Below are 12,553 nucleotides of genomic sequence, written 5' to 3'. Positions count from 1 at the left end.
CAATAGGTCCTTGCTGGTTTCCATTTTAAATATAGCAGTGTATACATGACCATCCCAAACTCCCTAACTGTCTTCTCCTGGCAACCAGAAGTTCATTTTTTAAGTCTATAAATCTCTTCCTGTGAAAACATAACTTTGAAAAAATTTATTCTGGAACAATCAGAAAAATTTGAATAAAGAATGGATATTATCATTAATTTTCTAATGATGTGCATGTTTAGGAGAATACCTTATTTTCAAAACACAGGATGAAATATTCAGGAATGCAATGTTATAATGCATGGGAAATTTCCAATTGATTTAGAAAATATATATAATACATAATAATATACAGGTAAAGCCTATATGGCAAAAAATAATACTTACAGTTACTGAACATGAACAGTGGTTATATATGCAATCACTGTACTTGTCTTCCCACTTTTCAGGATGTTTGACATGTCTGCATTTAAAAGATGGAAAAAATGATGTCAATGCATATCTTATAGAGCAAAGAACAAGAGATGGACCTGACGTTCCCCTAAGGTTCTTCAGATTCTACAATAACAACAACAAAAAAAGAGATTGGAGGTAGTAGTTATAGAGAAGAAAGGGAAAATAGAGGGATTAAAAAACAGCTTCCTATAAGCCAATATCATAACAGCTTGCTCATTAGATTAGTGTGATTACTTCTTTATTAGGCCTTATTTGAGCTGTCATCTGGTATCAATTAGGTCAGTTATAGTCTGTCAGGTCTACCGGAGTGAAATGGAGCAAGGTTCATCATGGCGTGAGGATGGCATAATTAAAGCAATGGAAGTAATGGCTACTCTTCATTTAACCCTCATCCAATCAACCAAGCCCATATTGGCCATCCACTCACGTTGAATGCTAAAGATGTGGAAGAAGGGGAAAAATACTGCCAAAACAAGAGTTTTAAAAATCTCATTTCAGGCATCAAATCAAATCAAATCACTAGTGAGATGATGAGTTACAAATAAAATATACTGGAATATATCATTGTATTTATTTTTTAAAATGGCACAATTCATTTGGAAATCCATTCCCTAGTGATTTAATTCTATACATATGTGTATATGTTATACATCATGGGTATGTAAGTATGTATGCATATATACCTAATTCTCAACCAGAAAAAAATAAAAGAGAAGGAGGGGAAGTGTGTAACTATTTTCCTAGGGGGCAAAAATTTTTCATAGGTAGTCTAGAATTTTAAAAAGAGCATTTTAAGTGCACATGAGTTGAACTGAGCATATATAACTCCCCTGAGCCTTGAAGAATCTAAGCAAAAACTTAAGACCAAAATTGTGGCTATGTTGCAAATTTTCCAAAAAATTTGTCAGGTTTATTTTATTATTTCACTTCAGTTGTAAGAGGAACAAAGGAAGCATGGAAGACACAAAAATCCAATTTAGCCTCAGCACTAAAATATCAAGAAACAGTGGGTTTCCCTGGTGGTCTAGTGGTTGAGTCTCTGTGCTTCCACTGCAGGGGTACAGGTTCAATCCTTGGTCGGGTAACTGGAATTCCACATGCCATGTGGTGTGACCAAGCTTTTTTTAATTAAAATATTAAAAATAGCACAAGTGAGGTCAGGATAATTAGTCAAAAAATTGAACTACGGTGAAATTTCATTTATACACCCTTGTAGGTAATGAGGAGTTTGGACCAATAGTTACACGGATTAGCGATTTTTAATAAATCTTATATGCAAGCATATTTGGAAAACTCAGCAGTGGCCACAGGACTGGGAAAGGTCACTTTCATTCCAGTCTCAAAGAAGGCCAATGCCAAAGAATGTTCAAACTATCATACAATTGCACTCATTCCACATGCTGGCAAGGTAATGCTCAAAGTCCTTCAAGCTAGGCTTCAAGAGTATGTGAAGTGAGAACTTCAGATGTACAAGCTGGATTTAGAAAAGGCAGAGAAAGCAGAAATCAAGTTGCCAAATCCGCTGGATCATAGAAAAAGAAAGGGAATTACAGAAAAACATCTACTTTTGCTTTATTGACTATACTAAAGACTTCGATTGTGTGGATCACAACAAACTGTGGAAAATTCTTAAAGACCTTACCTGTTTTCTGAGATATCTGTATGCAGGTCAAGAAACAACAGTTAGAAACAGACATGGAACAACAAACTGGTTCAAAATTGGGAAAGGAGTACGTAAAGACTGTATATTGTCACCCTGTTTATTTAACTTATATGCAGAATACATCATATGAAATGCCAGGCTGGATAAATAAAAAGCTGGAATCAAGACTGCTGGGAGAAATATAAAGTGTCTCAGATATGCAGATGACACCACCCTTATAGAAAAAAAGCAAAGAGAAACTAAAGAGCCTCTTGCTAAAGGTGAAAGAAGAGAGTGGAAAACCTGGCTTAAAACTCAACATTCAAAAAACTAAGATCATGGCATCTGGTCACATCAATTCATGGCAAATAGATGGGGAAACAATGGAAATAGGGACAGATTTAATTTTCTTGGACTTCAAAATCACTGTGGATGGTGACTTCAGTCATGAAATTAAAAGGCACTAGCTTCTTAGAAGAAAAGCTATGACAAACTTAGACAGCATATTAAAAAGCAGAAATACTATCATGTAAGAATTGAATCGCCAGTCTATGTCTGACGCAGGATACAGCATGCTTGGGGCTGGTGCATGGGGATCACCCACAGAGATGTTATGGGGAGGGAGGTGGGAGGGGGTTTCATGTTTGGGAACACATGTAAGAATTAAAGATTTTAAAATTTAATAAAAAATATATATATATAAAAAATAAATAAAAAAAAATAAAAGAGATAGACTTCAAAAAAAAAAAAAAAGACTCTTGGAAGAAAAGTAATGACCTACCTACACAGAATATTAAAAAGCAGAGACATTACTTTGTCAACAAAGGTCCATCTAGTCAAAGCTATGGTTTTTCCATTAGTCATGTATGGATGTGAGAGTTGGACTATAAAGAAAGCTGGGCACCAAAGAATAGATGCTTTTGAACTGTGGTGTTGGAGAAGACTTGAGAGTTTCTTGAACAGGAAGGAGATCCAACCAGTCCATTCTAAAGGAAATTAGTGCTGAATATTCACTGGAAGGACTGATGCTGAAGCTGAAACTCCAATACTTTGGCCACTTGATGGGAAGAACTGACTTATTTGGGAAGACCCTGATGCTGGAAAAGATTGAAGGTGGGAGGAGAAGGGGACCACAGAAGATGAGATGGTTGGATGGCATCACCGACTTGATGGACATGAGTTTGAGTCAACTCCAGCAGGAGTTGGTGATGGACAGGGAGGGTTGTTGTGCTGCAGTCCATGGGGTCACATAGAATCAGACATGACCGAGTGATGGATTGGCTTCACCTATATCATCTATTAATTCCTTCATTCACTTTTTTTCAGATAGGCAGAGATGTTGAAATAATTAGGGATACTATCTTTCTCACCTCCCTTGGGGATATGATATGTCAAATAGCCTACCATAAGGGTAGCAATAAGAAAATTCATGTTAAGTCTTTAGCACAGAGCTTGGCTCACAGTGATCCATTTTTTTTTTCTTATATCTTAAAAGAAATGGTTGATGATTTGCTCATTTGCAGATGCAGAATGGAACTAAATTTTACAAATTTAAGAAACATGGATTTAAATTGAAATATTAGGTCATCCTTTTGTTTCTGTATGACCGTGGCCAATTCTGGCATTCCTTTTAAGTCTTGATGTGTTCAATTTTAAATGGGGAAAATTATATTGATTTTGCACAAAAAAAAAAAAAAAAAGCAGAAATATCACTTTGCTGACAAAGGTCTGTATATTCAAAGTTATGTTTTTTTCCAATAGTCATATACAGATGTGAGATTTGGACCATAAAGAAGGCTGACTGTCAAAGAATTGATGTTTTTGAACTGTGGTGCTAGAGAAGACTCTTGAGGGTCCCTTGGACTGCAAGGAGATCAAACCAGCCAATCCTAAAGGAAATCAATCCTGACTATTCATTGGAAGGACTGATGCTGAAGCTGAAACTCCAATCCTTTGGCCACCTGATGTGAAGAGACGACTCATTGGAAAAGACCCTGATGCTGGGAAAGATTGAAGGCAGGAGGAGAAGGGTGTGACAGAGGATGAGATGGTGGGATGGCATCTTCAACTCAATGGACATGAGTCTGAGCAAACTCTAGGAGGCAGTGAAGGACAGGGAAGCCTGGCATGATGCAGTCCATGGGTTTGCAAAGAGGTGGACACCACTGAGCAACAGAACAACAACAAATAAATGTTAAATTTATTAATATTTAAATTATACTTAAGTATTACTTCAAACTATGCAATCCTCCTTTCATGATTCAGAAAGTCTGAAGGATTTCAGAGCTTTACATATAGAGATTGAGCTACATTCAGAATTATCATCACAACAGCATCCAAGTTGTTTTTCCAAGAAAAATAACTGACAAGAACTTGTTCAGCAGTTTTTTTTTTTTCCTTTCATAAAAATAGGATACAAAATTGGAAATAGGAAAATAAGAAACACAAAGTCTGGATTGCAAATTAATGAGTTTCTATATAAATGAAGATACATGACATTGATCTGTCTTCTGACATTGGTGCTGCCATGTAAGTAACTCTGATTCAATTCACTTGTCCAAGGGACTTTTTCTGGGCAGCAGTTTTATTATTTATGAAATGAAGATAGCACATATTACCAAATATACCTAAATCACTATTTAGCTTTAAATTTTGTACCTTTTATGACTTTTAGTTACCTCCCTCTAAAGTCATTCACTCTTAAGAGGAAGGAATTAGATAGGCAGAGGCCAAAGAAAGTAAAAGTGGTATCAGAGTCTTATGCACACCTCCTCTTCCCTTCTCCTCGCTTCTCTTTTTTAAGGTTTAGGCACTATGCCTAATTTAACTAATAAGATCACCTACAATGTAGGATATTATGGTAATTACACTATCCTGTCAAATTTTCTATATTATTATGGAATTTGCAGGTCACATTTCAGCACATGTTAATTTCCTAAGTCTATTTTCAATAGATATTGACCAATGGCATCATTGTAATGATGCCCTAATGGTGGCTCAGATGGTAAAGCGTCTGTCTACAATGCTGGAGACCCGGGTTCAATCCCTGGGTCAGGAAGATCCCCTGGAGAAGGAAATGGCAATCCACTCCAGTACTACTGCCTGGAAAATCCCATGGACAGAGGAGCCTAGTAGGCTACAGTCCATGGGGTTACAAAGAGTCGGACACGACTGAGCCACTTCACTTCACTTCCAGTGTAATTATGCTATAATAAAGCTATTCCTTATCATAATTCACATGCTAATGAGCTTCCTTTGACCATCCTAAAGTTCTGATAAAATATTGCTTAACTCTATGAACCTAAGAAGCTATTATTGTTGGACACAAGATAAAAAGGAAGACAAAAGGTTATATCTGGGCTTCTCAGGTGGCTCAGTGGTAAAGAATCTGCCTGCCAATCCCGGAAATGCAGGTTCTATCCTTGGGTCAGAAAGATCCAAGGATAGATCCCTCTGGAAGAGGAAATGGCAACACACTCCAGCATTCTTGCCTGAAAAATCCCATGAATAAGGAGCCTGGCAGGTTCCAGTACATAGAGTTGCAAAGAGTTGGACATGACTTAGTGACTGCGCAGAAAAAGATATGTCTAGCTTAGTTCTAAGCCTTGGTTCTTTGTTCACACAATACTTTCTCTGTTTACTCTGCCAAATGAGAGTAGCAGAAGAAAGACTTAATCCTACGCTTTTGGAAAAAAAATTAGACAATCACCAATATTATCACCTCAGCTCCAAATTTATAGCCAAGGGACCCTATTATTCAATCTCAGGCTCTCTTCCACAGCTTTTCATCCAGAGTTTGATAGGCAGTAGCTTTCCACCGCCTTCCAAGTGAGCCTGGGGAGGCCAGTTCAGTAGGGCTCCCTGCAGTTCTAACAGAACATGGACACGTTGGTCTGCATCCCAACGCCTGCCATTGGAGCTCTATGAACATGCAGCCTCACTAATAGAAGCACAATATGCAAGATGCCAGTGCATCTCTGTGATTTACAATATGTCAGTGTGCAAGCCCAATGAAGAGGTTTGTTGTCTACCATAAAACCAGATGGATGTAAGCAGTGATTAGAAGCAATTAACTCTGTTCAGCACTAAATAACTTTCCATCATTAATGTACATTTTTCCACCTCATTAGAGGTACGGAGGAGAGCATGAGGTAAGGAGCACTCAATTTGAATTTCAGATATGCATATGTTTGGAGGGGAAAAAAAAAACAAATTTGTAAGGAAAACAGAATACATGTTAGTAAAAGCTTTGTTTTGAAGTCATTTTTGTTCCATCAGTACTGGTATGGACATATATTCAATTTTACCAGCATTCACCAGGCCTTAGGTGAACATGAAATGTATGAAGAAAAAGTCTGGTAAGAAACACAGAAGTTGTCAAAAGACAAATGATAACAGATGTAAAAATTATTTTCTGTTTTGCTTCCAATATAATAATAGTATGCTTTCAATGATTGGTAATATAATTAAAAAGGATAAATCGAGAAAATCTCATATTGATTATCTAAGATAAAAGAGCTTTCTAATTGATAGCATTAATTAAAAAATAAACTGATACCTTCCCCAAAAACCTTTCAAAGTCAACCGACTTCTTAAAATATTGTAGGAAATGTTCCAGGTCACACAATTAGAATATGATATTAAATGAATAAGCAAGATACACTATGATCTCAAATACATATAAAAAACTCAGGGAAAATATTAGAAATAAATAAACTGAAATAGTATTAATGAATATTCTAGATAATAGGATTCTGGATGAATTTTTTCCTTTATTATTCTTTTTCATATCTCCAACTTTTCTGTATTGTTCAATAATTTACTCACTTATCTCTTACCTTGCTCTGCAAAGGATTGAACATAGCTTAAATAGTAAAAATAACTGAGCTAACAGGTATCCTATTTTGCATATATAATTGAATATAAAGAAGTAGTAAAGCAGAGAGGTTAAGAACATGTGATTAGTAGAAGGGAATACCACAACACCTAGCCTGTCTCCTGAGAAACCTTTATGCAAGTCAAGAAGTGAGAGTTAGAACCAGACATGGAACAATGGACTGGTTCAAAATTGGGAAAGGAGTATGACAAGACTTATATTGTCACCCTGCTTATTTAACTTCTATGCAGAGTATATCATGTGAAATGGATGAATGACTCACAAGCTGGAACCAATATTGCTGGAAGAAATATCAGCAACCTCAGATATGCAGATGACACCACTCAAATGGCAGAAAGTGAAGAGGAACTAACAAGTCTCTTAATGAAAATGAAAGAGGAGAGTGAAAAAGCTGGCTTAAAATTCAGCATTCAAAACACTAAATTCATGGCATCCAGTCCCATAGTGATGGGACAAACAGAAGGGAAAAAAAGTGGAAGCAGTGACAGATTTTACATTTTTAGGCTCCAAAATCACTACAGATGATGACAGTAGCTATGAAATTAAACGACACTTGCTTCTTGGATGGTGTGATTGCTCACCTAGAGCCAAACATCCTGGGATGCAAAGTCAAATGGGCCTCAGGAACATCACTACGAACAAAGCTAGTGAAGGTGATGGAATTTCAGTTGAGCTGTTTCAAATCCTGAAAGATGATGCTGTGAAAGTGCTGCACTCAATATGACAGCAAATTTGGAAAAGTCAGTAGTGGCCACAGGACTAGAAAAGGTCAATGTTCATTCTAATCCCAAAGAAAGGCAATGCCAAAGAATGTTCAAACTACCACACAATTGCACTCATCTCACAGGTGAGCAAAAGTAATGCTCAAAATTCTCCAAGCCAGGCTTCAGCAGTACATGAAGTGAGAAATTCCAGATGTTCAAGCTGGATTTAGAAATGGCAGAGGAACCAGAGGTCATATTGCCAATGTCCACTGGATCATTTAAATAGCAAGAGAGTTTCAGAAAAACATCTATTTATGCTTTACTGACTATACCAAAGCCTTTGACTGTGTGGATCAGAACAAACTGTAGAAAATTCTTCAAGAGATGGTAATATCAGACCACCTTACCTGCCCTTGAGAAATTTGCATGCAGGTCAACAAACAACAGTTAGAACTGAACATGAAACAGAAGACTGGTTCCAAATTGAGAAAAGAGTACATCAAGGCTGTATATGGTCACCCTGCTTATTTAACTTTTATGCAGAGTACATCATATGAAATGCCAGGCTGGATAAAGCACAAGCTGGAATCAAGATTGCCAGGAGAAATAACAATAACCTCAGATATGCAGATGACACTACCCTAATGGCAGAAATTGAATAAGAACTAAAGAGCCTCTTGATGAAAGTGAAAGAGGAGAGTAAAAAAGTTAGCTTAAAGCTCAATATTCAGAAAACTAAGATCATGGCATCTGGTCCCATCACTTCATGGCAAATAGATAGGGAAACAATGAAAACAGTGAGAGACTTTATTTTGGGGGGCTCCAAAATCACCACAGATTGTGACTACAGCCATGAAATTAAAAGACACTTACTCCTTGGAAGAAAAGTTATGACCAACTGAGATGGCATATTAAAAAGCAGAGACATTACTTGGCCAACAAAGGTTCATCTAGTCAAAGCTATGGTTTTTCCAGTAGTCATGTATGGATGTGCAAGTTGGACTATAAAGAAAGCTGAGTACCAAGAAATTGATGCTTTTGAATTGTGGTGTTGGAGAAGACTCTTGAGAGTCCTCTAGACTGCAAGGAGATCAAACCAGTTAATCCTAAAGGAAATCAACCCTGAATATTCATTGGAAGGACTTGATGCTGAAGCTGAAATTCCAATACTTTGGCCACCTCATGTGAAGAGTTGACTCATTGGAAAAGACCCTGATGCTGGGAAAGATTGAAGGCAGGAGAAGGGGACAAAAGAGGATGAGATGTTTGGATGGTATCAATGGACATGAGTTTGAGCAAGCTTTGGGATTTGGTGATGAACAGGGATACTTTGCATGCTGTAGTCCATGGGTTCCTAAAGAGTTGGACATAACTGAGTGACTGAACTGAAATGCTCCTTGGAAGGAAAGCTGTAATAAATCTAGACACCATATTAAAAAGCAGAGACATCACTCTGCTGACAAAGGTTTGTTTTGTCAAAGCTATGGTTTTTTTCTGTAGTCACGTTACAGATGTGAGAGTTGGACCATAAAGAAGACTGAGCACCAAAGAACTGATGCTTTTGCATTGTGGTGCTAGAGAAGACGCTTGAGAGCTCCTTGGACTGCAAGGAGATCAAACCAGTTAATCCTAAAGGAAATCAACCCTGAATATTCAATGGAAGGACTTGATGCTAAAGTTGAAGCTCCTATACTTTGGCCACCTGATGTGAAGAGCTGACTCATTGGAAAAGACCTTGATCCAGGAAAGATTGAAGGCAAAGGGAAAAGGGGGTGGCAGAGGATGAGATGGTTAGATAGCATCACTGACTCAATGAACATGAATTTGAGCAAACCCCACCAGAAAGTGAACAACAGACAGCCTGGCATGTTACAGTCCCTGGGGTTGCAGAGTTGGACATGACTTAGTGATTGAACAACATTTCATTTTGATGACTATGAATGAATGAATAATATTCATTGTTTATCAAAGTTAGTGATAGTTTTCTTCCTAAAGTAAATTTTTAAAATGATACCAATAGTTGATGTGTATAATACTTGATCTTTGCCAGGTATTGTCCTAAATTTATACATACTCACTCATTTAATCTTCACTCAGTAATCTTATGAAATAAGGACTCATATAAATAATCCCACCATAGTCAGTTTAAAGCTATCAACGATTTATTAACCAGGTTGAAAAATTCCTGAAAATGTAATTATCAGCTGAAGAAAACCAATACGAGTCAGCTCCAACACATCACTGCTGATTAAAGGTCTATCTGCATGTTTACAGAGCTGGGCACTCCATAAACAAGCAGAAACATCAATCGCTCTGTTTCTAAAATGATGTCATCAAAAATTATGTTGCGTTAGACACCATTGATTGTCCTCCAATATCCACCTCCTATTTTCTCCCCCATTTCTTCTTCCTAAAGAACTTGATTTTGCATGATGTCTGATCTTTTCCACCCTAGAAGGGACACTAAGATGCATCTAAGCCACGGAGAGTTCAGCCTTTATGTGATGCTATTATTAGTCAAAAAATGGGTATGTGATTAAGGCTGGCTTAAGCAGACTAAAAAGAAAAATATAACATCACACCATAAAACTCCTAGAAGAGAACATAGGCAAAATATTCTAGGACATAAATCATAGCAGTATTTTCTTAGATCACTTTCCTAAGGCAAAAGAAATGAAAGCAAAAAATAAACAAATGGGACTAAATCAAAATTAAAATCTTATGCACAGCAAAGGAAACCATCAACAAAATAAAAAGACAACCTACAGAATGGGAGAAAACATTTGCAAACAATATAACCAACAAGAGGTAAATCTCTAAAATATACAAACAGCTTACACAGCTCGATACCAAAAATCCAAGTAACCCAATCAAAAAATGGACAGAAGATCTAAGTAGACATTTCTCCAAAGATGACATACAAATGGGTAATAAACAGATGAAAAGATGTTCAACTGCTGCTTATTATTACAGAAATGCAAATCAAAACTACAATGAGGTATCACCTCATACTAGTCAGAATGGCCATCATTGAAATCTACAAATAAAAATGCTGGAGAGAATGTGGAGAAAAAAGAGCCCTCCTACAGTGTGGGTGGAAATGTAAACTGGCAGAGCCACTATGGAGAACAGCGTGGAGGTTCCTTAAACTAACAGTAGAGCTTCCGTGATCTTACGATCCTACTCTTGGACATATATCTGGAATACATCATAATGTGGAAAGATATATGCTCCCTAATGTTCACTGCAGCACTATTTACAATAACCAAGAAATGCGAGCAACCTAAATGTCTATTGATAGATGAGTCAATAGAGAAGATGTGATATATATATGAATATATGAAATGGAGTATTAGTCAACCATAAAAAAGAATGAAATAATGCTGTTTGCAACAACATGGATGGACATAGAGATTATCATGCTAAGTGACATAAGCCAAAGATAAATACCCTGTTATTTTTCGTATGTGAACTCTAAAAACCATGATATGAATGAACTTATATATAAAACAGAAATAGACTCACAGACCTAGAAAACAAACTTATGGTTATCACAGGGGAAGGGAAGGAAGGATAAATTAGGAGTATGGTATTAACAGATGCAAATTAATAATGTAAAAATTATAAGCAACAATGATTTACAGAATAGCACAGAGAACTATATTCAATATCTTTTAATAACTTATGATGGAAAATAACCGGAAAAAGATATAAATATACCTGAAACACTTTGCTGTCGACCTGAAACTAACACAGTACTGTAAATCAACTACATGTGTGTGTGTTAGGCACTCAGTCATGTTTGATCCTTTGTGACCTCATGGACGATAGCCTACCAGGCTCCTGTGTCCATGGGATTCTCCAGGCAGGAATACTAGAGTGGGAAGTCATTCCCTTCTCTAGGGGATCTTCCCAACCTATGGATCAAATCAGGGTCTCCTGCATTGCAGACAGATTCTTTACCGTCTGAGCCACCAGGAAGCCCAAATCAACTATACTTCAACTAAAAACAAATGGATATATACTCCATACTTTGAGAAACATACTTTAATACTCCTATTGTGAAAAGAGAAACATTAATATAATAACTTGTCTGATGACTAAAGCCAAACAATCTTGAAACCAGAAATGGAAATGATATTCAGGACGTAGCTGAAGAAGGCGAGGAGAAACAAGACAATATGAGCCCTTGATAGCATCTTTGGGCCATTCATCTCTGTGTGTCTTAGTCTCTCAGTAGTGTCCAACTCTCTGCAACAGCATGGACTTGTAGTCTGCCAGGCTCCTCTCTCCATGGGATTTCCCAGGCAAGAATACTGGAGTGGGTTGTCATTTCCTCCTCCAGGGGATCTTACTGACCCAGGGATTGAACCTGGGTTTCCTGCATTGCCGGCAGATTGCTTACCATCTGAGCCACCAAAGAAGCACATATATTGAAAAACAAAATCACGTGTAAGAGGAACCACTCAGTTCAAACTCACGTTGTTCAAGGGTCAACTGTAACCTCAAAATAGCAGTCAGACCACACTGTAGTCCCAAATCATTAGAGCTGGTATCAGCACTGATCACTGGTATCCTAAAGAAAGTTAAATTTGTCACAAATTGTCTATGCTGAACACTTCTACCGTCTACATTTTTGGCCCATAGACATTGCCTCCCTGTGAGTATTTTCAGCATGGAGCTAAATAACTGAACCCCAAAGCTCTTATTTAATTAATACTCCTGTCTGTTCCACAAATCCAGTTGTCTCCTGTGCTTTTGGCTGTTGCCAAAATTAGTTAGCTTGATAATCCCTCCCAATACCTCTCTATCTGTGATGATAATTAACCAGAATACTTTTTAAATATCCTGGAATCTACCTATAAGGGAATGTTT

The sequence above is a fragment of the Capricornis sumatraensis genome, chromosome 7, assembly GCF_032405125.1.
Source record: "Capricornis sumatraensis isolate serow.1 chromosome 7, serow.2, whole genome shotgun sequence".
Lineage (NCBI taxonomy): Eukaryota > Metazoa > Chordata > Mammalia > Artiodactyla > Bovidae > Capricornis > Capricornis sumatraensis.
This window is presented reverse-complemented; position numbering follows the sequence as displayed.